At 32.2% G+C, this 26,720-nt stretch overlaps 1 pseudogene; it reads left to right on the top strand.

The window, feature by feature from the left end:
• The window catches only part of LOC126891608 (zinc finger protein 721-like), a 67,270-nt pseudogene extending 47,615 nt beyond the window's left edge, over positions 1-19,655 (top strand).
• The last annotated feature ends 7,065 nt before the right edge of the window (positions 19,656-26,720 follow it).

The raw sequence follows: 26,720 nt of genomic DNA on the forward strand, positions 1-26,720 counted from the left end.
GTTAACGACAGTTTATTTTTTAACCAACATCATTTTCCCTTCCCTATCCTTGATTGGTCGATTAGGTTCATATAATAGTTTCGTTGTATGGTAGGTTTAGTTAGGCGTTAATTTAAATAATGTTGCTATGCAGAAAAATTTGTTGAATTTATTTGCTGTCGAGTTTGTTACCGGTGGGTTATGATGTCATTAAATCTATGACGTGCATTTCTAATTGTTTGACTTTTAGTTTACTCAAATAATTACATTATAGTTGGTTTGCATTTTAGGTTATTTCCAAAATGAAAACAAAATGGAGATTACGGAGAAACTTGTTAAAGATTCGTCTTACCAAGGAAATGATGTGACTCGACATACTCAAGGGAAAACATTAAATAATAATATGAAAGATGTGACTGGCGATAGGTCTTATAAATGTGAAATTTGTTTTAAGCCATTTAGTCAAGCAAGTAATTTGAACAGACATTTGAGAGCGCACACTGGAGAAAAACCTCACAAGTGTGAAATTTGTTTTAAGCAATTTTCTAGTGCGTGTACTTTAAAAGAGCATTTAAGAATACACTCTGGAGAAAAACCATACAAGTGTGAAATTTGTTTTAAGCAATTTAGTCACGCAAGTAATTTGAACAGACATTTGAGAGCGCACACTGGGGAAAAACCTCACAAGTGTGAAATTTGTTTTAAGCAATTTTCTAGAGCGTGTACTTTAAAAGAGCATTTAAGAATACACGCTGGAGAAAAACCATACAAGTGTGAAATTTGTTTTAAGCAATTTAGTCAAGCAGGTACTTTAAAAGAGCATTTAAGAACACACACTGGAGAAAAACCTCACAAGTGTGAGATTTGTTTTAAAGAATTTGCTCATAAATATCAATTAACTGTTCACATGACAGTTCACACAGGAGAAAAACTTCACAAGTGTGAAATTTGTTTTAAGCAATTTAGTCAAGCAGGTACTTTAAAAGAGCATTTAAGAATACACACTGGAGAAAAACCATACAAGTGTGAAATCTGTCTTAAACAATTTAGCGAAGCAGGTACTTTGAAAAAACATTTGATGGTGCATACTGGGGAAAAACCTCACAAGTGTGAAATTTGTTTTAAACAATTTGCGCATAAACATCGATTAACTTCTCACATGACAGTTCACACTGGAGACAAACCTCACAAGTGTGAAATTTGTTTTAAGCAATTTAGTCAAGCAATGAGTTTGAACGAACATTTGAGAAGGCACACTGGGGAAGAACCTCACAAGTGTGAAATTTGTTTTAAGCGATTTACTAGAACAAGTGATTTGAAAAGACATTTCATAGTGCACACTGGGGAAAAACCTCACAAGTGTGAAATTTGTTTTAAGCGATTTAGTCAATCATATTATTTGAAAGAACATTTGAGAGTGCACACTGGGGAAAAACCTCACAAGTGTGAAATTTGTTTTAAGCAGTTTTACCAAGCAAGTAATTTCAAAGTGCATTTGAGAGTGCACACTGGGGAAAAACCTTACAAGTGTGAGATTTGTTTTAAAGAATTTGCTCATAAATGTAGATTAACTGTTCACATGACTGTTCACACAGAAGAACTACCTCACAAGTGAATCGGTTATGTCAAAAACCACCTAAGTGCGCTTTTTTCAACTTTCGGAAAAACTAAAACTAAACTAAAAAAACTGTTTTGTATCTTAAGTATAGGTATCTATAGTATCCTTCAAATATTTTTTTACCAAATCAAAAACATGGTATTGGAATATGCTGTTTTTTTAAATTGTTTTTGTCTTAAAATTTTTGAACAAATTGCACTTAGGTGGTTTCTGCAATAAATGGGTGTATGAGTGATTTTTTCTAAATCACTATTGAAATTAAGTCAAACCATTAATTTTTTGGAGTGTTTTTACTACGCCTATTTCGAAAAATATTAAATAGTGGGGTAAGTTTTGCATATAGTCGCACTAGTAAGACTAGTGACCATGTCCTTCTTAAAAATTTCAATATAATTCGCGCGAATTGTCTGCGCAAAAAACTGAGCGAAACTATAAACTCAGTTTTTTATGCTCTTTTCATATATGCAAACGGTTTTTGAAAATTTCAATATACAGGGTGTTATTTCAATGTCACAATTACTTCATATTTTTTATTAATCCGGACCTGGATTTTTCTTGTGATTAGGGTCGTTTGGTTCTAAATGAGACATATGTGTACCAAATATCAAAAAAATAAACAAGGTGGTTCTAAACACTGGTGAATAAAACACCCTGTAACTCGGTTTTAAAAATCGGTGGGGCAATAAATGTAACATATCTAGAACCGCCTCAGTGACCTCTATTCACCATTTAAGTATTTCCGTTTCCCACTGAAACACCCTGTACATGTAAAACAAAAAATTAACGTCTAATTTAGTGAAGGCTACGCCAACCGTCGCGTCGTGAGTGAAATTCACCGCAGAAAGAACCTAAGCGATGGCGCTTTGGTTCTTTCTGAAGTAAAGGGATTATTTCCAAGGCTGCCAAATAGCATTGCTGATATGGAATATAGGTTTTTTCCGAACTAAAAGATGTATTTACCTTTAAATTGTACAGTACCACCAAAAACATATTTTTTGAGATGTTGTCACTTAGGTGCGTTCTGAAATAAACGATTCAAGTGTGGAATTTGTTTTAAGTAATTTACTAGAACAAGTGATTTGAAAAGACATTTCATAGTGCACACTGGGGAACAGTATCGTACTGAGCATGGCTCAGCGGAACCTGGGCCCTCGCTCTAACGCGCTTTTTGCTTCTTTTTTTACTAATTTGTTTGGGACATTTTTAACTATACAGGTACACACTACGAAATGTAACTGCCTAATAAATTTTAATTTTTGTGTAGGTATTTATAAATAAAAACAAAAAATACCTATTTATCAAAAAATTGTAAAACCAAATTTATTAAGAAACACAGAAAACGCTATTGTTAGGTTCCTTCGTTTTACCTGCTTAGCCCTTGTCTCAACCGCCGGTGCCTGCCTAAAACTCGCTAACACAAACACTTTTGTATTTTTTATATTAATGATCCATGAGTACCTATGTTATAAACTGCAAAGTTGCAGTAATTCGGAAACAGATATTCAGTGCAAGTTTTATACGGTGGGTCATAAAAATAATCCCAAGACGCTCGATACTCCTTTTGTCCGTATTTATAGCACCCTAATAACACTGCATAAATATAGACAATTATTATAGTAGTAAGGATAATAAGGATAAACTATAGACACTAATTTATTTCTAAGAAAATCTCGTTTGATTAATATCAACCTCGCCGATCCAAGGTTTTTTTGATATTTTTTTATTTAAGGGTTTTATCTCTCTAGAGATTTTAGGCTATTGATTATATTCAAAATAAGATAGCTAAAAGTAACTACAACGTTAACGGGGTTTTATTATTTCATATGGTCAATGGATATCTATATATGAAAAAACCGCAGAGTGCTACCATTTAAAGCGGTGCGTTTTTGAGAAATGTCTGAATTAGTCCCTGGGTACATGTTACATTAGGGTGAGTTCCATGCACTTTTGATACAAACATACCTACATAAAAATTGTTCCTGGTTAAATTTCTTATCTAAATATCACTTTTTAAAGTCAATGATACTTTTTTTTACAAAAATATATTCAAAAGAAAAAGCACAAAGAAACCCAAAAGAAAGAAATTTTTTTTTTGTCCCATAACTTTTGTCCACGGGGATATAGGTATAGACTTTGCTTTACAGAAAAAAAAACCTACATATTTCTTCTTTAAAATGTTGTTTAGTAGAGGTAATTATAATTTATAGTTTTCGAAATATGATTTTTCAAAGTTCGCCACTCACAGCAATTTTGGGCAATTTTCCTTGTTATTTCGCAAATATTGTGCTGTAACTTCTTTCTACGTAACTTTAGGTACATATATGTAATGGTACACGTAATAGAAATAGAAATCAATTACCTTTAAAATGGTCTACTGTGTATCGTTGTACGACTTTTTTTTTAAAGAGATTATGGTTTTTCAAGGTTTTATACTTTTAACGATTTTTATAATATAATATGAAAATAAAATAATATTATTATATAATATATTATATATTATATAATAATATATTATATATAGTATATATATGTAATATTATACATATTACCTAATATATTATATTATTATATACCTAATATAAAAAAATATTATTTTTTACATTTTTACGATTATTTTTAAAATTTCTCATTATAACTTTTTTTCTTCTACATTTAGGTATATATTATATTATATAATAATAAAAGCTTATTTTGTTTACTTCAAAATGGTGTATTACAAAACATTCTAGGATTATTTTTGAATAAGATATTATTTTTCAAAATGTAATAAGTACTTGCAACAATTTTTGATTTTAGTATTATTTTTTAAATTTCTCATTTTAACTTTTTTTTCTTGTACATGAATATACTATATATTGCTCAATAAAGAGAGCTTACTTTCTGTTCTTTAAAATGGTGTATCATCTATATTTAAATAATGGAAACCGAGTGATTCTTTGATATTTTTTACCTGTATTATTTAAAGTTATTTCTTTTACAAAAATTAAATAAACATTAGTCTTAGAAAACATCACTAGTTAAAATTATTTAAACGTTGACATTTAAAAAATTTTCAAAATCAAAGTCCATCTCTACGTTAGCATTAGCTTCAATATCTTCCTCTGACACCTCAGTTATCTTAGAGCTCCCACAATTAGTACCCATGCACATGTACCCTTTGCAGAATATTGAACAACTAATTCCTATCTTCCTACAACCGCAGATTTTTGTACATCCTTTGGTACATTTACATGCTATTTTTTCAAGCAAAGCTTGTGGTGCAGGAGCTTTGACAGCAAATATTGAAATTAATCCATATTTTGAAGTTTGCCCGGCCGAGTCAAGTGGATCGAAAGTATTACCTATAAAAAAATAAGATTTAATCATAACACACAATCACATAAAAAAGTTATGAGAAATTTAAAAAATAATCCAAAAATCAAAAATCGTTGCAAGTACCTACTTATTACATTTTGAAAAAGCATATCTTATTCAACGTTACCAGACACCTCGTAACGCGACAGTTCGTAACCGGACAGTTGGTAACGGACAGTTCGTAACAGCGACAGTTCGTAACGGCGACAGTTCGTAACTAGACAAATTCGTAACGGACAATTCGTAACGTCCAAATTGAATTATTCTGTTTATTTTTGTTAAGGTGGAAACTAACTGTTGTCACAGTTATAATTGAAATTATCTTTATCAATTTAACAAATCAGTACGGGGATAAACATGTTTAACACATTTTATATTTCGTGTTTCAGAGTACCTATATTAAAAGTCTTTAAACAGAAACAAATATTTAAATACATACAAACTTTTAACAATATTCTTAAAAGTTTATTCCTCTTATTGTTCCTTAAATTTGCATACAGTGTGTCAATTTTAAAACTTACAATGGGCTATATCTCACGAACAAAAGCTGATGTCGAAAAATGCTTGAAACCATTTCTAGGGTAGTAAGGGGGAACTAAAATGACATAAAAGAGAACTCACCCCCATCTACCCCCTAGGCCCCACCGACCACAACCAAAAAAATTTAAATAATAATTATACAAGTTGAAAACGTTTGCTTTTTGGGTTCTGTCAGATCCAATAAACAAAACTGTCGGTACTGGAGGAATGCGAACCCGCATCGATTCAGAGATGGTCACACTCAATATCCTGAAAAACTGAATGTTTGGGCAGGAATATAAGGCGATGCTACAATTTTCCCCTTGTTAATACCAGGCAATTTAAGTGGCGACATTTATCTCGATTTGCTGGAAAACACCATCGACCCTTTAATTGTGCATGAATTAGAGAACCAAAGGGACGACCAAGGCAACCTAGCTCTCCTCTAAACGAAGATTTTCTGCACTTTCAACAAGATGGAGCACCTCCTCACTATGCTGCTCGAGTTAGGAACTGGTTGGATACTAATTATCCGAACAAATGGATTGGAAGGAGAGGTCCTATTGAGTGGCCACCGAGGTCACCAGACTTACCGCCACCTGACTTTTTTCTGTGGGGTTACCTCAAGTCAGTTTTTTATAAAACTCAATCTGCGTCACTTGGGGAATTGCGAGAAATTATTACGCAAGCATGTCGCGCTATTACTAGAACAACATTTGCCAAAGGTCGTGCAAAGTTTGAAAATAGGCTGTATTATTGTTTACAAAACAATGAAACTCACTTTGAATATTTACTTAATTGACATTTTTAACAAATTTGTAGCTCAACCAAAACCTCATTAAATTTTCCATTTAAGCAAAAGTTTCACAATTATTGCTTCACCCTGTATAATTATTATTTATACCATTGGATAGCATTTTTTATAGTCTTTTCAATGACGTATCACAAGTAGGGGTTTGCAATTTTAACTTTTTTGGTTGTGGTGGGTGGGGCCTAGGGGGTTGATGGGGATGAGTTCTCTTTCATGCCATTTTAGTTCCCCCTTACTATCCTAGAAACGGTTTCAAGCATTTTTCGATATAAGCTTTCGTTCCTGAGATATAGTCCATTGTAAGTTTTAAAATTGACACACTGTATTTGTATACATACATACCCAGACAAAGGAATAATGAAGTACTTAATTCCTGAAATCTTTAATCTGACAATCGTCTTTAAACAGTCCCAACTTTTTAAATAAACATTTTGTAAAGGAAAGATTATAATTACCTGTTATTATAATAAACCTTTTGATTGGTTATAGCTTTGGGACATTCAATCAACGGTTATACAGTAAAACCTGTCAGTAACGGCCACTAAAAATGAAAAAACTATTGGCCGATATTGAAAGGTGGCCGATATTGCCAGTTTTCGTAGTCTATTGGTTTGGAGAATGTTTTAACTGGCCGTTAGTACAGGTGGCCGTTTTTGGCAGGTGCCGGTAAAACAGGTTTTACTGTAGTTGATAAGAGGGATGGATTTATTACTTTAATACTTGGTTTAAATACTTTTATTATATTCTGAAACACGAAACATGAAATCCCTAAAAATGTTTATCCTGGTACTGATTCGTTAAATTGATAAACATAGTTTCATTTATAACTGTAATAACAGTTAGTTTCCACGGTAACAACAATAAACAGAATAATTCAATTTGGACGTTACGAATTTGTATAGTTACTAATACTAACTGTCGCCGTTACGAACTGTCGCTGTTACGAATTGTCCGTTACCAACTGTCCGGTTACGAACTGTCGCGTTACGAGATGTCATGGAACCCTTATTCAAAAATAATCCTGGAATTTTTTATAATACTTATAAAACAGAATAAGCTTTCATTTTTATTATACATATAATATATATCTAAAAGTAAGAAGAAAAAGTTATAATGGGAAAGTTAAAAAATAATCGTAAAAAATATAAAAACTCGTTAAAAGTATAAAATCTTGAAACAGATAACCTCATTAAAAGAAGTCGTACAACATTATACAGTAGAACATTTTAAATTCTATTCGTCTTACATGTACCATTGCATATGCCTAAAGTTGCGTAGAAAAAAGTTACAGAACAATATTTGCGAAATAACAAGGAAAATTGCCCAAAATTGCTGTGAGTTCAAAACTTTGAAAAATCATATTTCGAAAACTGTAAATCCGACTGACCTCTACCAAACATCATTTTAAAGAGAAAATGTGTAACTTTTTTTTTGTGAAGCAATGTCTATACCTATATCCCCGTGGACAAAAGTTATGGGACAAAAAACAAAATTTCTTCCTTTTGGGTTTCTTTGTGCTTTTTCTTTTGAATATATTTTTGTAAAAAAAAGTATCTTTGACTTTCAAAAGTTATATTTGGATAGGAAATTTAACCAGGAACAATTTTTGTGTAGACGTATATGTACCAAAAGTGCATAGAACTCACCCTAATGTAACCTGTGCCCAGGGACTAATTCACCCATTTCTCAAAAACGCACCCCTTTAAATGGTAGCACTCCGCGGTTTTTTCATATATAGAGATTCATTAACCATATCAAAAAATAAAACCCCGTTAACGTTGTAGTTCCTTTCTATAGTACATAATCAATAGCCTATTTGTATGTAATTATTTAACTTATTAGTAAATGTATCATGCAATTTGAGAATCTATTTTGTTGATATAAGTTTCATTCCAATGTTCATTTTTTAAAAGCTGTAGTAGTTTTCCTTTATTGGTTTTTAATTTATTGTGACTGGAGATTTAGATGTAGAAAATTTTTGAGTTTTATTATTTATAAAAACGGCTGGCGTAAAGTGATCAGTCATGACCCGTGTTAAGCTGCCCCCCCCCCCCCCCCCACTTGCCAAAAACCAAAAAACAAATAGCCCTGATTTATGAGCTCTCATATTCCGCAAACTAAAAATTTTGAGCTCGTTCCACTGAGCAGGAATTTGATACTTTAGTGGCTTAGCCCCCCCCCCCACTACTTAAAAATAGGAATATTGAATCGGTTTTTGCGGCAGAATTACGAGCTATTTATGAGCTCTTGAAATTATATAGTTTCGATTTTTGAGCTCATCCCCTTCACCCCCAAACAACCCTTTAATTGATTTAACTTAAGAGAAAAATGCTGAGAAAACTTGCGTGATTTAAGAGTTTATTCGTAGAATATAAGCTATACGAATTAAACTACTATTAACTTTTTTGTACAAACTTACAGTTTTTCAGTGATTTACGAAAAACCGCTTCAAAACATGCATTTTTTTCACGAATATTTAAAATTTTTGATCTTTATTAACTTAAAAAGTATTGACTTATTTTAATAACTTTATATAATAAATTTTGCTTATAATTTGTTCTTTTATAGATTTGTGCAGTTATTTTTTATAAAATAATTTTCACCCCCGAGAAGGGGCGGTGTCCACCCTCAGGGTAAAGGCGCAAGGTGGTACCATGTCACCTTTGTTTCTTGACGTATCCTCTAACCACTGACCAATTTTTGTGAAAATCGATGAAGGTTCACCGAAATTGAACGTAATCGTTGATTTTTACTTTCAGTGACTGCACTATACAAAATAAATTGCAATTTACTGATCTAAATGCGCGTAATTTGGAAGCTTATAAATTATTAAATGATATGTAGTCGCCAAATGATTAGTTTAATGCATTTTAGGTACAACTTTCTCTTAAGCCGGGAAGACAGGGTGGTTTTCTTGCGAAGGGGTTGTAGCTCAATAATCGAAATGCACGTGATTTAATAGTTTATTCTTAGAGTATATACGCTCTAGAAATTATATCCGCAATACGATATATTTCAAGTTTTCTCAGCATTTTTCTCTTAAGTTAAATCAATTAAAGGGTTGTTTGGGGGTGAAGGGGATGAGCTCAAAAATCGAAACTATATAATTTCAAGAGCTCATAAATAGCTCGTAATTCTGCCGCAAAAACCGATTCAATATTCCTATTTTTAAATAGTGGGGGAGCTGACTCAGCCCCCCCCCCACTAAAGTATTAAATTCCTGCTCAGTGGAACGAGCTCAAAATTTTTAGTTTGCGGAATATGAGAGCTCATAAATCAGGGCTATTTGTTTTTTGGTTTTTGCAAGTGGGGGGGGGGGGGCAGCTCAACACGGGTTCAGTCATGTCAGTATGAAAAACGATAGGATTAATATGTATTAATTTACTGCTTTAATAGTCAATTTACTCACGGTAAAATATTTTAAAACCTTCAAACCAAAAAAAAATTAAAGAACGGCTTGAAATTTGGCATACGCATAGCTAATATGTCAATGAAAAAAAGTGATATTTTGCCGATGTGTGTTTTTGCCCAGGGGGTGACTTTCGTCCCTTTTTGGGGTGAAAAAATATACGTTCAAAATAAGTCCTGAATTGATGGATCAACTAATTCTAAGCAACTTTTTTTCTATACTGTTTTTTCACTATAAAAAATTTCTGCACTATTTTCTATATATAAGTCAATACTTTTCGAGTTAGTTGTGAGTGAAAATGTTTATTTTTTACAAAAAAAAAACGCATTTTCTGGCGCTTTTTCGCATAAAACTCAAAAAGTAAGTATTTTATTAAAAAATACTATTAGCAAAAATATAGCTTATAAAAAAGTGAAAAGAATGGAATACATATATATAAAGTCTGTAGACCCGTATACAGGGTGAGGCAAATAAAGGGCCTATTAGAAATATCTCGAGAACAAAAGGCAACAGAATCATGAAAATTAGAATAAAGGGGTTTTGAAGGATGATCTATTAAATGAAAATATTTTCATCTCTTTGCAACTTCCGGTTATACCGGAAGTTGCTTATAACTTCGTTTTTTTAAACGGGACACCATGTATATTTTTACATTTTTTGATTCTCTTCGATGTCTTCTTTCTTAAAATATGAGGTTTTGTAATATTATACAGGGTATTTTAAAAGATAATTACGTTTTTTTATTAATTTCGTAGCAATATTAACACCCTGTAGAATTGTAGTAGTTTGACATCTAAAACTCTACTTACGTTCAAATGATTTTTAATATACTCTACTATTGTTAAGAATCATTAGTATAGCTAAATTTTTAATTTTAGTATACAGGGTTGGTCGAAACTCGGAATGAGTATTTTCTGAGTTTTCTTAAATGGAACACCCTGTATTTTAGTATTGTAATGAAATGATATTTTGTGGTACTTTTTTATTTCTTAAGCATTCCCTATACCTAACTGCTTTAATTTGTGCTTAATTGTTAATCGCACCAACAATCTTAACTAAGTAGGTATTTCGATAGCTAAACCATTATTGGTAATTTTAAGGACCAGTCTGGATTAATATGTATTTATTTCTGAAAAATTATTTGGGATTGAGTATTTTCACGGCCAACCTAATAAAATTTTACGTATTTTTTGTTGCAATTAATGTTTAGCTTGAATCACCAATAACTCACAAATTAAAGCAGTTAGGTATAGGGAATGCTTAAGAAATAAAAAAGTACTATAAAATATCATTTCCCTACAATACAAAAATACAGGGTGTTCCATTTAAGAAAACTCAGAAAATACTCATTCCGAGTTTCGACCAACCCTGTATACTAAAATTAAAAATTTAGCTATACTAATGATTCTTAACAATAGTAGAGTATATTAAAAATCATTTGAACGTAAGTAGAGTTTTAGATGTCAAACTACTACAATTCTACAGGGTGTGAATGTTGCTACGAAATTAATAAAAAAAAACGTAATTATCTTTTAAAATACCCTGTATAATATTACAAAACCTTATATTTTAAGAAAGAAGACATCGAAGAGAATCCAAAAATGTAAAAATATACAGGGTGTCCCATTTAAAAAAACGAAATTATAAGCAACTTCCTGTATAACCGGAAGTTGCAAAGAGATGAAAATATTTTCATTTAATAGATCATCCTTCAAAACCCCTTTATTCCAATTTTCATGATTCTGTTGCCTTTAGTTCTTGAGATATTTCTAATAGGCCAGTTATCTGCCTCACCCTATATAGAAGCATAGTTGTTGTAGCTATTAATAAAAAGTAAGTTCTTACTCGTCAAATTCCAAATCGAATATTTCAACGAGAAATAACCAAAAAATCAAGTAATTTTCGCGGGAAGACTGATTTCAACTTAAACTTTTTTTAAATTATTTAAAAAGAGCTTTATTTTTCTTTTTTAAAAAAATTTCCGACATGAAAAGTAAGTAAGTTACGATCAAAATAATGTTGGTTCCTTTTTTTGTTACTAACAGAAATCGTGGAAAACACCCTTTAATTTGGATGAGAAATGAAATTAATCGTTACCGCTTCACAAATTACTTTATTGTGTATTTTTTAAAAGATCTGTAAGATTCATTGGTTCATAGTGCTTATTTTTGAAAAGGCTGTAGTTAAATGGGCTAAACGAGTCCCTAATCACGAGTGAATACAAATTTTGAATAGCAATACCTTAACTATAATTTTTGTCTTCAGGAAAACAAAAAGTCCCAAAATATTTACAATAGCAAAATCTATATTTTTTTACTAAGTACTTGAGATTTTTGGTATGACCAATAATTTTTAAGTTATTTAAAAAAAATTTTTCATAATTAAAAAAACAATTTTTACTCAATACATACAGTCTGAAAAATGAAAGATTATCCATGAACGATCACATCAATCACTTATTTTGTATTTGCTGTCTTTTTCTATAACAAACGTTTGTTATTTATAGAAAAAGACAGCAAATACAAAATAAGTGATTGCTGTGATCGTTCATGGGTACTCTTTCATTTTTCCGACTGTAGGTAAGTCAAGTAACTACTGAGGCGGTAACGATTAGTTTCATTTGAGATGCTAATTAGGTGGTGATTTTTACGATTTTTTTTACCAAGAAAAAGGACTAACTTTGTTTTGAGCGTATCTTGTTTACTTGTGATGCTAGAAACTAAATAAAAAAAACAGAAATTCAGCTTTTTTAAACAATTTAAAAAAGGTGTGATGAGTTAAAATATTCGATTTGGAATTTAACGAATAAGAACCTACTTTTCGTTACCTCTACTCCTATTGGGTCTACAGATGACTTTTTGAGTGATTTCCGAAAAATCCTCTAGAGACGTAGTTTTTTTTGTTGAAAATTAAACATATTCACTCGCAAATAACTCGCAAGTATTGACTTAGTGAAAACAATCTATGGAACTAAAGTTGCTTAGAATTAGTAGTCCAGGGCGCATCTGTTTTGAGATGGACGTTGAGAGGTGACTCAAATTTTTCTGCAGAAATTGCTTGAAAATAAATCAAATAATAATATTTGAGTTATCCTCCCTCTCAAAAAGGTCCGGAACATTGTTTAAATAATTAAAATGGCAAAAAATGAAGGAAAAATTCGATTTTATTCTTCGTTTTTTGATTATAACTTTAAAAGTATTAATTTCCGAGAAAAGTTGTACTAACATAAAAGTTGCGTAATTAAATTTCCTACAATATAGAAATGGTTAAAAATTTAAAAAATTGTCACCCTAGTTGCAAAATAGCAATAATTTCGAAAAAAAAAAAAACATACAAAATCAAGTATTGGCATTTTACGTTTTTCAACCATTTATGCTACACTTAGGACCTTCAGATTTCACCCAGAAAAACTTTATGATACAGTAAAACAATACTGTAAATTTCATTAAGATCGGTTCAATAAATTTTGCAAAATAAATTACGCAATCCAGCTTTCGCAAAAAAATTCATTTTTTCAAAATGTTACAGGACCGAAAATAAAGCAGATAGCAAGTTGAAATTTTTTTTGCTTATAAAAGCGTACTGTACCTTGCATTTGCAATTTGCAAAATTAAAATCGATTAACTACCACGGCGTCAGGAAATTTTTTAAATAAACATTAATTTTTGGTGCTACGCGCAGGACAGCGGTGTTCGATTCACACAAGTTGATTTCCATAAAAATTTCTTCCAATCTTTATCTAATATATTATTTTCTTACTCTATATTTTGTTGTATTTTAATATTTTAATTCCACAAAAATCAAACTACATAATGTTATTATTGTTTGTGAAATATTGTTTAAACAATTGCATATATTTACAAATAATAAACTTTTATTCTCTAAGTTAAAATATATGAACAAAGAAAGTTTTTGCTAATAAAAGTGTTATTTCAAAGGATAGAGTATGTGTTTTTATTTTGCAATAAACAAATTTATTTATTTACATCGAAATGTAATAAAGATTAAAATGTATCAATCATTATCAAAGGTCATTGGAATGACCAATCAGAGCAAACTATCCGCTGTCCTGCGCGAAGCACCAATAATTAATGTTTATTTAAAAAAATTCCTGACGCCGTGGTGTTAATCGATTTTAATTCTGCAAAATTGCAAATGAAAGGTACAGTACATTTCTATAAGCAAAAAAAAATTCAACTTGCTATCTGCTTTATTTTCAGTCCTGTAACATTTTGAAAAAATGATTTTTTTTTTGCGAAAGCTGGATTGCGAATTTTATTTTGCAAAATCTATTGAACCGATCGTAATGAAATTTACCGTATTATTTTACTGTATCATAAAGTTTTTCTGGGTGAAATATGAAGGTCCTAAGTGTAGCATAAATGGTTTAAAAACGTAAAATGCGAATACTTGTTTTTGTATGGTTTTTTCGCAATCATTGCTATTTTGTAACAAGGGTGACTATTTTTGAAATTTTTAACCAATTCTATATTGTAGGAAATTTATATACGCAACTTTTATGTCAGTACAACTTTTCTCGGAAATGAATACTTTTAATGTTATAATCAAAAAACGAAGAAAAAAATCGAATGTTTCCTTAATTTTTTGACATTTTGATTATTTAAACAATGTTCCGGACTTTTTTGAGAGGGAGGATAACTCAAATATTATTATTTGATTTATTTTCAAGCAATTTTTACAAAAAAATTTGAGTCACCTCTCAACGTCCAAATGTACACTTCCCGTCATAAAAAACTGGTACACTTTTTTTTCCCGATGTAAACCTGTGTTCAAACTTGACACAATAGTTCGTGAATCACTTCGTTGTTGCCATTACAGATAACGGAATTGCACTAAATCTAAATAAAAAAAAATAACATTTAAAAATATATAAAGTTTATAGGTAGGTATTATTTTTATCATTAATAACAAAAAACCGTATCTAATAAATTTAATAAACAGAGAGAGGGTTAAGTTAATCCTAAAAAATCCACTTATAACTGAATAATTGAACGATTAAACAAAATAAAAAGCAATAGGTCCAGTCCTCGATGACTTATTTAATTACTTAACATCTGTCAGATTTGACAAGTTGGTCAAAGTAAATTTTTAACGATGTCACTTGAATGTGATAAAACAAGAATAATTTCTAAAATAGAAGATGGTTGGTCTGTCGGAAAACTGGCTTAAGAGTTGAATAATATTTTCGTTGAACTGGTAACGATGCCCTAGAAATTAGAATGACACATTTGACAAGACCAACTTATACAACTTGAAAAACACGATTTTCGGTTATAAGAGTTGTACCAGTTTTTTTTGACGCGAAGTGTACTAATATTTTTACAGATGCGCCCTGGTCTATTAGTTAGTTTATCCAATTCCGGACTTATCTTGAACGTGTGATTTTTCACCCCCGAGAAGGGGTGAAACTCCCAGGGTGAATCGGCACAATATCACTTTTTTTCTTTGACATGTTAGTTATGTTTATGCCTTTCATGTCAATCCAAACAGTTCTTTAAAATGTGGAGCAAAAATCGTGAGTAAAATGAACTTACTTAGCTTGAGTTTTCATAAAAAATGTATTATATTATGATATATGATTTATGATTACATTTTATGATATATGATGAATTATATTCAATGTTTATTAAAAACTTTTGATAGACAATGTGTGGTTTTATTGGGCAGGCGGGCCCGCATACCAACTGAAACCAGGGCCCTCTGATCTATCAGTACGCCACTGCTGGGGAAAACTTCATAAGTGTGATATTTGTTATAAGCAGTTTTCTGGAAAAAATAATTTGCAAATTAATTTAAGAACGCACACTGGAGAAAAGCCATACAAGTGTGGAATTTGTTTTAATGTTCATTCTGTTCATTCAACTGTTCGTATGGCAGTTCACACAGGAGAAGAACCTCACAAGTGTGAAATTTGTTTTAAGCAATTTGATCAAGCAGGTTGTTGGGTTTTTTCAACATTAAGGAAGAATTTTTTCACAAATTAACTTTTTTACAATACCACAAACTTTTGGTATTAACGTAATAATTTATGTGGGATCGGACACAAGCCCTACTTCCCGTCTTTATATATTTTTTATTATATTTAACAAAACCTTAGTAATGAACTTTTTGGTTTTGAATATTGCGCCTTTGTGTAAACTTCGAATCACAGAACATAAAAACATAGAAAAATTTTTTGTCACGTGTACACAAGGCGCAAATCATTGAAAAAAAATGATATGTATAGTTTTGCCTAATATTAGTGTTGGGAGTTTATTTCTCCAACACAAGTAATTTAAAAAAACATTTGAGAGTGCATACTGGGGAAAACCTTACAAGTGTGAGATTTGTTTTAAACAATGTACTAGAACAGCGGTTCTCAATCTTTTTGAGTGATGTACCACCTACAGTTATTTTTATTATTTTTGGTACCACCTATATTTTTAAATTGTATTATCAAGACTTACTAAGTACTACTATTTTAATTTTTTCTGTGTTTTGTGTACCACCGCCAATAATGAAATGTACCACCAGTGGTACATGTACCACAGATTGAGAACCTCTGTACTAGAACAAGTGATTTGAAAAACATTTCATAGTGCACACTTAGGAAAAACCTCACAAGTGTGAAATTTGCTTTAAGCAGTTTTCCGGAAAAAATATTTTGAAAGAACATTTAAGATTACACACTGGAGAAAAACCTTACAAGTGCGAGATTTGTTTTAAGCAGTTGGCTCATAAATATCAATTAACTGTTTACAGAGGAGAAAAACTTCACAAGTCTGAAATTTCTTTTAAGCAATTTCCTAGAGCATGTATGTATGGTACTTTAAAAGAGCATTTTAGAATACACACTGGAGAAAAACCTCACAAGTGTGAAATTTATCAACAATTTAGGGAAGCAGGTACTTTGAAAAAACATTTGAGGGTGCATACTGGGGAAAAACCATACAAGTGTGAAACTTGCTTAAAACTAAAACAGTTTCTTTCTTCAAGTGATTTGAAAAAGCCTTTGAGAACGCACACTAGAGAAAAACCTCATACATGTAAAACAGATCAGTAAAGGAACATGTTTTCTTTCCCTAGGAGCCTAGTAGGGAAACAAATATGTATATCAGCATTCTTCGAAATACAGCAAGCATTTGATAGAATATGGCACGAGGGTCTTCTCTTCAAAATAAAAACTCAGATAACTGACCAAATCTATTTCCTTCTTAAGTCATATTTGTCTGACAGACACTTCCAAGTTAAATACATATTTATCTCCTCCTTAAATTGTATTTGTCTGACAGATACTTCCAAGTTAACTAGGCAGTGCACTTTCCCATTCTTCTTTTTCTTCTTCTACGGCACTACAGTCCAAAGAATTTTAAAAAGTAAAAACTATTAGTCGTGTATGCTTATGCTTAATCGTTTGACTTTTAGTGGACTCAAATAATTACATTATAGTTGGTTTGCATTTTAGGTTATCTCCAAAATGAAAACAAAATGGAGATTACGGAGAAACTCGTTGAAGATTCGTCTTACCAAGGAAATGATGTTACTCGACATACTCAAGGGAAAACATTAAATAAAAATATGACAGTTGTGACTGGCGATAGGTCTTATAAATGTGAAATTTGTTTTAAGCAATTTAGTCAAGCATGTAATTTGAAAAGACATTTGAGAGTGCACACTGGGGAAAAACCTCATAAGTGTGAAATTTGTCTTAAACAATTTAGCGAAGCAGCTACTTTGAAAAAACATTTCAGGGTGCATACTGGAGAAAAACCTTACAAGTGTGAAATTTGTTTTAAGCAATTTACTAGAACGAGTGATTTGAAAAGACATTTGAGAGTGCACACTGGTGAAAAACCTCACAAATGTGAAATTTGTTTTAAGCAATTTGGTCAAGCACGTATTTTGAAAGAACATTTGAGAGTGCACACTGGAGAAAAACCTTACAAGTGCGAGATTTGTTTTAACCATTTTGTTCGTAAATATCAATTAACTGTTCACATGACAGTTCACACAGGAGAAAAACTTCACAGGTGTGAAATTTGTTTTAAGCCGTTTTGTGAAAAAATAATTTTGAAAAGGCATTTAAGAGTACACACTGGACAAAAACCATACAAGTGTGAAATTTGTTTTAAGCAATTTTATAGAGCAGGTACTTTAAAAGAGCATTTAAGAACACACACTGGAGAAAAACCTCACAAGTGTGAGATTTGTTTTAAGCAATTTAGTCAAGCAGGTAATTTGAAAGAACATTTGAGAAGGCACACTGGAGAAAAACCATACAAGTGTGAGATTTGTTTTAAAGAATTTGCTCATAAATATCAATTAAATGTTCACATGACAGTTCACACAGGAGAACTACCTCACAAGTGTGAGATTTGTTTTAAGCAGTTTTACCAAGCAAGTAATTTCAAAGTGCATTTGAGAGTGCACACTGAAAAAAAGCCATACAAGTGTTAAATTTGTTTTAAGCAATTTAGTCAAACAGGTAATTTGAAAGAACATTTAAGAAGGCACACTGGAGAAAAACCATACAAGTGTTAAATTTGTTTTAAAGAATTTGCTCATAAATATCAATTAAATGTTCACATGACAGTTCACACAGGAGAACTACCTCACAAGTGTGAGATTTGTTTTAAGTATGGAGACCTACACAGAGGAGAGGAATCGAGACCAAACGTTTGTTATTTATAGAAAAAGACAGCAAATACAAAATAAGTGATTGCTGTGATCGTTCATGGGTACTCTTTCATTTTTCCGACTGTAGGTAAGTCAAGTAACTACTGAAGCGGTAACGATTAGTTTCATTTGAGATGCTAATTAGGTGGTGATTTTTACGATTTTTTTTTTACCAAGAAAAGGGTTAACTTTGTTTTGAGCGTACCTTGTTAGCTTTGTTTACTTGTGATGCTAGAAACTAAAAAAAAAAACAGAAATTTTTAAACACTTTAAAAAAGCATAAAATCCTTTATAAAAGGTATATTTGTTAAAATCCCTATACAGGGCTACATCAAAGACAGAACTAGTTTTCGATCTATTGACCGATCATCATCAGTGCAATCCTAAAATGTGTACAACCAGATAAAATGATGCAAAGTATTTAAAATGTTGACTAAGGTTATAAAAAGTTATAGGTTATACTCACTTAGAATCTACATGCAAACCACCAAAGTAAAAATAACAGGGTAAAAACCCTTTACAATTGATCCGTCATCGGAACATATGACAAAGATGTGAATTATAACATGGATGATTAAGATATCCAATGTGTTTCGCCCGAGGTACCAATGAGCTCTATCTGACAAATTCACATCATGACTGTACGGAAGCAAGTGATTTTGATAACAGAAATTCTGAATGGTGACATGACAGGAATGACAGTTCCACAGGAAGTTATAATTTCCCTGTTGTTTTGTGGTATTTATTGTAAAATTTGTTAAATTGATAACAATAAAAACAGTCGTTCCCACTGTGGTAAATAGTCTGTAAAAATGAAAATAGACTTGAAGTAAATATTATAAAATATTGTAATGGAGGAATTTTTCCTCGTGGACTTTAAAAAAGGTGTGATGAGTTAAAATATTCGATTTGGAATTTAACGAATAAGAACCTACTTTTCGTTACCTCTACTCCTATTGGGTCTACAGATGACTTTTTGAGTGATTTCCGAAAAATCCTCTAGAGACGTAGTTTTTTTTTGTTGAAAATTAAACATATTCACTCGCAAATAACTCGCAAGTATTGACTTAGTGAAAACAATCTATGGAACTAAAGTTGCTTAGAATTAGTTAGTTTATCCAATTCCGGACTTATCTTGAACGTGTGATTTTTCACCCCCGAGAAGGGGTGAAACTCCCACGGTGAATCGGCACAATATCACCTTTTTTCTTTGACATGTTAGTTATGTTTATGCCTTTCATGTCAATCCAAACAGTTCTTTAAAATTTGGAGCAAAAATCGTGAGTAAAATGAACTTACTTAGCTTGAGTTTTCATAAAAATGTATTATATTATGATATATGATTTATGATTACATTTTATGATATATGATGAATTATATTCAACGTTTATTAAAAACTTTTGATATACAATGTGTGGTTTTATTGGGCAGGCGGGCCCGCATACCAACTGAAACCAGGGCCCTCTGATCTATCAGTACGCCACTGCTGGGGAAAACTTCACAAGTGTGATATTTGTTTTAAGCAGTTTTCTGGAAAAAATAATTTGCAAATTAATTTAAGAACGCACACTGGAGAAAAGCCATACAAGTGTGGAATTTGTTTTAATGTTCATTCTGTTCATTCAACTGTTCATATGGCAGTTCACACAGGAGAAGAACCTCACAAGTGTGAAATTTGTTTTAAGCAATTTGATCAAGCAGGTTGTTGGGTTTTTTCAACATTAAGGAAGAATTTTTTCACAAATTAACTTTATTACAATAACACAAACTTTTGGTATTAACGTAATAATTTATGTGGGATCGGACACAAGCCCTACTTCCCGTCTTTATATATTTTTTATTATATTTAACAAAACCTTAGTAATGAACTTTTTTGTTTTGAATATTGCGCCTTTTTGTAAACTTCGAATCACAGAACATAAAAACATAGAAAAAATTTTTGTCACGTGTACACAAGGCGCAAATCATTGAAAAAAAAATGATATGTATAGTTTTGCCTAATATTAGTGTTGGGAGTTTATTTCTCCAACACAGGTAATTTAAAAGAACATTTGAGAGTGCATACTGGGGAAAACCTTACAAGTGGGAGATTTGTTTTAAACAATTTACTAGAACAAGTGATTTGAAAAACATTTCATAGTGCACACTGGGGAAAAACCTCACAAGTGTGAAATTTGCTTTAAGCAGTTTTTCGGAAAAAATATTTTGAAAGAACATTTAAGATTACACACTGGAGAAAAACCTTACAGGTGCGAGATTTGTTTTAAGCAGTTGGCTCATAAATATCAATTAACTATTTACAGAGGAGAAAAACTTCACAAGTCTGAAATTTCTTTTAAGCAATTTCCTAGAGCATGTATGTAGGGGAGGGAAGGTGAAATAGTGGGGTAAAGCGAAATAGCTCGTTTTCAAATTCTTCCGCAAACGGAGCCATCACTGTTTACAATCCAATCAATGTTTAGAAGTAGTACGTGCTTATCGATCATTTTGTAACGGTCGTCTGTCGATGTTATTGAAAATATCACTATATACATTTTTGGACGACTATTTCTAAAAGATACAAGTGAGTGTAATTGCTAGTTCTTCTATCTTATTTAACTAAACATATTTTTGAAAGAAACACACAAAAGCAATCGTACTTAACTATATCTTTTATATTAAAATATAGATTGTTAGGTTAGGGTTAAAAATTTTTACTGGGCAAGTTTGCTTTTAAATCCATTTGGGGCAATGTGAAATGTTAATAGATGGGGCAAAGTGAAATATCGTTTCACTTCGTCCCACTTGTAATTATACTTGATTGCTACCATTAAAAAAGAATATGTGTATTTCCAGATGTAAAATCCGAAATTATAAACGAAAAACGACTCGACAACAATAGTCTGTGGAGCCAATGACATCTGGAATCAAATCTTTGCGAACGGGGAACTTTGCCAAAATCAAGTAGCTATGCAACACGGAATTTCTGTTGCTACGTTAAATTGGAAAATTAAATCCGGAAAAAATAAGGAAGAAGCGCCAAGTAAGAAGCTAGGCCGATTTCAAACCGTACAGACTATTTCACTTTACCCAACCATGCGGGGCAAAGTGAAATAACGACAATGTCGGACAAACCCATGCATAAAAAAAATTTACTAACTTAATTTAATTTATATTTCGACATAATGATATCTTAAACTATACTGTAATAAGATGTGTTTTTTACAAAATTTCATCTCGAAAATTTTAAAATTTATTTTATTTCAAAGTTTAGCTATTCCACTTTACCCTACTCTCCCCTACTTTAAAAGAGCATTTTAGAATACACACTGGAGAAAAACCTCACAAGTGTGAAATTTGTCAACAATTTAGGGAAGCAGGTATGAAAAAACATTTGAGGGTGCATACTGGGGAAAAGCCATACAAGTGTGAAACTTGCTTAAAACTAAAACAGTTTTTTTCTTCAAGTGATTTGAAAAAGCCTTTGAGAACGCACACTAGAGAAAAACCTCATACATGTAAAACAGATCAGTAAAGGAACATGTTTTCTTTCCCTAGGAGCCTAGTAGGGAAACAAATCTGTATATCAGCATTCCTCGATATACAGCAAGCATTTGATAGAATGTGGCACGAGGGTCTTCTCTTCAAAATAAAAACTCGGGTAACTGACCAAATCTATCTCCTCCTTAAATCATATTTGTCTGACAGACACTTCCAAGTTAAATACATATTTATCTCCTCCTTAAATTGTATTTGTCTGACAGATACTTCCAAGTTAAATACGGAGGGATCCTATCCAACTACATACCACCAAATAAAATCCGGAGTACCTCAAGGCAGTGTACTTGGCCCATTCTTCTTCTACGGCACTACAAACCAAATTGAGCCTTGCGTTCCTTTATTTTTTGCGTCCACCCTTGTTTGTCTGTGGCTGCTCTTCTCAGGAAATACACTAAGAGATCGAAAGAGGAGTGAAGATATCAGAAGACAATGTAACGTACAGTGTATAAACGAATGGACACTGAATAGAAAAAAGGAATGGAACAACCACATAACTAGAATGGGAGAGACACGTGTGGTCAAAATAACAAGAGATAAATCACCAATCGGTAGAAGTATCGGCCGACCGCGCAAAAGATAAAGTGACAACCTTCCATAGAGGTATCAATCCGCCAATGAACAAGCAGAATTGCTTATAATGAGGAAGAAGAAGAAGAAGAAAACTTTTAGGCCGAAATATATGGGAGAGGGCAAAATAGACTCTGCCTGCATTATTCTCTTGCGTATTTCTCCATCTTCTGATCCGTTGGCATATATTCCTCGGTATGTAAACTTTTCAACCGTTTCAATGTCATCTTCATGTACTTATAATGTTTTGTGGGACTATATTTCTTCTCGTCTGTATCATTATTTTTGTTTTTCTCTGTGACCTAGCCTGTTTGTTTGTGTTTTTAACTCATGAGTATGTTTCCTGTGCTCTTGTCGATGTTCTAAATATCATCGGCATAATCGGCCAGTTGAACCGTTAGGTTGGTCACAGGTCACACACAAGCATTTGAGAACACATTGGAGAAAAACCATACAAGTGTGAAACTTGCTTAAAACGGTTTTTTACTACAAGTTATTTGAAAAAACATTTGAGAACGCCAACTAGAGCAAAACATCATACATGTAAAACAGGTCAGTAAAGGAACATGTTTTCAAAATTTCGCCCAAATCACTCGACCATACAACAGTGCCATAGATTAGTCAACAAAATAAAAGGAGGGAAACAAATCCGTATGTCAGCAAGCATTTGATAGAGTGTGGTATGAGGATCTTCTCCTGAAAATATTATATGTACATAATATTTATGATATTATAGAGTAATTTCCACATATTATACTGAATTCGCTCAGCCGAGATTCATTTTGATACATTCGGAATAGGAAACATATAACACAACAAGCTGAAAATACGAGCATTGTCATAACGAAAACTTTGTATATTTACGTATTTTAATTCATAATATGGAAAATTTCTATTATGAAAAGTAGTTTAGAAGTTTAGAATTAATAATTATGTTTTAATGTGCAATTATATCATTCTAATTTAAATGTTATGAACTGTAAAGGTAGTTTACTCTTGATCGAAATTCATATTTTTTATATACCTCGTATAAAATTAATAAATTTTTATACAAGGTGTCCCAAAAGTAGTAGACCGGTCGAATATTTCGCGAACTAAACATCGGATCGAAAAACTGAAAAATACGTGTTCAATCATTTTTAAAAATCTATCCAATGACACCAAACACCAACCTCCACTACACCCCCTGGAGGTGGGGTGGGGGGTAACTTTAAAATCTCAAATGGAAACCCCTAGATTTTTTGCAGATTTGGATTCGTTATGTAAAAGTAAGCAACTTTTATTCAAGACATTTTTTCGAACTGTGGATAAATGGCGCTATAATTGGGAAAAACGATTTATCCTGATACCATGGGTAAGTTATAGAAACGGTCTAATATCTCGAGAAATACACTTCCAAATGAGAAACCAAACAAATTTTTTTAATACTTTTCGAAAACCTATCGAATAACACTAAACATAACCCTCCAACCCACCCCTGGATGTGGGGTGGGGGTATCTTTAAAATATTAAATAGCCCCCCACCCCCACTTTTTATTACAGATTCGGATTTGTCATGAAAAACTAAGCAAAATTTATTCGAAACATTTTTTAGAATTGTTGATAGATGGCGCTTTAATTGGAAAAATACGATTTATTAGCGCCATCTATCACCATTTTTAAAAAATGTTTCGAATAAATGTTGCTTAATTTTTCATGACGAATTCGAATCTGCAATAAAAAGTGGGGGTTGCTATTTAAGATTTTAAAGTTACCCCCCACCCCACCTCCAGGGGGTGGGTTGGAGGGTCATGTTTAGTGTTTATCGATAGGTTTTCGAAAAATATTAGAAAACTGTTTTTTGGTTTCTTATTTGGAAGTGTATTTCTCGAGATATTAGACCGTTTCCATAATTTACCTATGGTATCAGGATAAATCGTTTTTCCCAATTATAGCGCCATCTATCCACAGTTCGAAAAAATGACTTTAATAAAAGTTGCTTACTTTTACGTAACGAATGCAAATCTGTAAGAAAAACTAGGGGTTTCCATTTAAGATTTTAAAGTTACCCCCCACCCCACCTCCAGGGGGTGTAGTGGGAGTTGGTGTTTGGTGTCATTGGATAGATTTCTGAAAATGATTGAACACGTATTTTTCAGTTTTTCCATCCGATATTTAGTTCGCGAAATATTCGACCGTTCCCCTACTTTTGGGACACCCTATATATTAGTATATATGATGGTTGCATCATAAATCTTAGAACATGAAGAGCTTTTTATGAAGAATAACTTTTATTTGTTAAATTAAAAATAAAAGAGCTTTAAATGAAAATGTTCTTGGTATCCATAATTTGAGAAAAATCTTCAAATATTTTTTTCCATTAGAAGGATGTACACAGACACAATACTGGCTAGTGATTTTAGTCAATAGTTTTGCCAATTCGACAAAAAAATAATTTCTAAATAGTTAATAATTATTACTAAATAATTAGTAATTTTGCCAATTTCGGCAAAATTCTCAAAAAAACAAAAAAATTACCTTCTACAATCACTAGCCAGTTGTGTCGAGTTTAGGGAACGACTAGGTATACGGTATACATAATATTTTAATTTTATAGCAAATGGAACAGTCCATTTATCATAAAGGGGAGGCCGTATTTATACTGGTATAAACCTTTTTAAAACTGTTAATAAATTTGATAAGTTGGGATGTTTTAAGTGTAAACACAGCTTAAAGTGAGTTGGTAGCTCTGAGAGAGATGGCCATCTGGCACTTACTGTTCTGCGGTGATGTTCCATGCGGACTGACAGGTAGGGCAGAGAACAACGGGGCAAAGACAGTAGTTATAGAAAAACTGAATGTAAAATGTATTGAATAACATATTAGTAATAAATATGAATTATTCCATCGACAGTGGTCTTATTAATTAAACAATGGTTAAGGTACTTGAGGACATATCAATGGCGACGAGGATAAAAGTGGTAACGAAGTAAATACTAATTGTTTTATGTAAACCGATGTCCGGTACCTTTGTTAGTGAATCAAGATGGCGAACAAAAAGTTCGAAGAATTTATTCCAGATTTACAACCGTGGACTATTTACGAAGAAAGATTGGAACAACATTTTGTGGCAAATGGGGTTGAAGAGGAAGCTATTAAAGTGGCGATCCTAATCAGTTCGGTAAGTGCACCCACATACACCTTGTTGAGAGATCTATGTTTTCCAGAAGCTCCCAAAACCAAAACATTTGCAGAATTATCACAGTTATTAGCTACCCATTACGGAGGTCAAGTGAGTACATGGAGAGAGAGATGTACATTTTTTGACCTGCGGCAAGAAACTGAGGAAAAAATAGCGGACTGGTATGCTAGGATAAGAAGTGCTGCAGTTACGTGCAAGTTTGGGGCAGATCTAACCAAAGTGCTGCTAAATAAGTTCGTGAGTGGTATGTGTCCTAGTAAAATTCTCGACAGATTATGCGAAGAGGATGAAAAGGCGACGGTGGAGCAGATGGTGAGTTTGGCAATGAAGACAGAAAATGCTATTATGGCTTCAAAAACAAGCTCGAGGTCAACTGTAAATGTTCACGTGATAGATCATCAGCAAGCTTCGTCATCGTCGAGTTCTCGAGTTCGTCGGCAGGGACAGGATGGAGGTTGGCAACATGGGACAAGGCGGACAATGCATGGCAGCTCAAACGTCAATGTAAATTCAAGTGTCAATCAGATGTCGAAATGTAAGATATGTGGAAAATGCTAAACCAGTTTTTTGCAAGCACAGAGCTGTTCCTTTAGCCTATGCGAAAGAGGTAGAGTTAGAGTTAGATAGGTTAGAGAAAGAGGGAGTAATAGAATTAATAGACAATTCAGATTGGGGAACACCTTTAGTCTTTGTTCAAAAATCAAATGGGAAAATACGAATATGTGGGGATTACAAAACAACAATAAATAAACATTTAGAAGATGTGAAATATCCACTTCCAAAAATTGATGAATTATGGAATAAACTAAAAAAAGGTCAACGTTTTTCAAAAATTGATTTACAACTAGCTTATATGCAGTTCTCCTTAAATATTGAATCAAGTAAGTTGTTAGCGTGGAACACTCACAGGGGTTTGTACGCAGTTAAAAGATTACCATTCGGAATAAAATCAGCAAGTAGTATATTTCAACGAGAAATTGAAAATCTCTTTAAGGGCATGAAAAATGTAACAAATTTTTTAGATGATATAATAGTAACGGGGGAAACAGCAGAAGAACATATGACT

This window comes from Diabrotica virgifera, chromosome 9 (assembly GCF_917563875.1).
Source record: "Diabrotica virgifera virgifera chromosome 9, PGI_DIABVI_V3a".
NCBI classification, from domain to species: Eukaryota; Metazoa; Arthropoda; class Insecta; order Coleoptera; family Chrysomelidae; genus Diabrotica; species Diabrotica virgifera.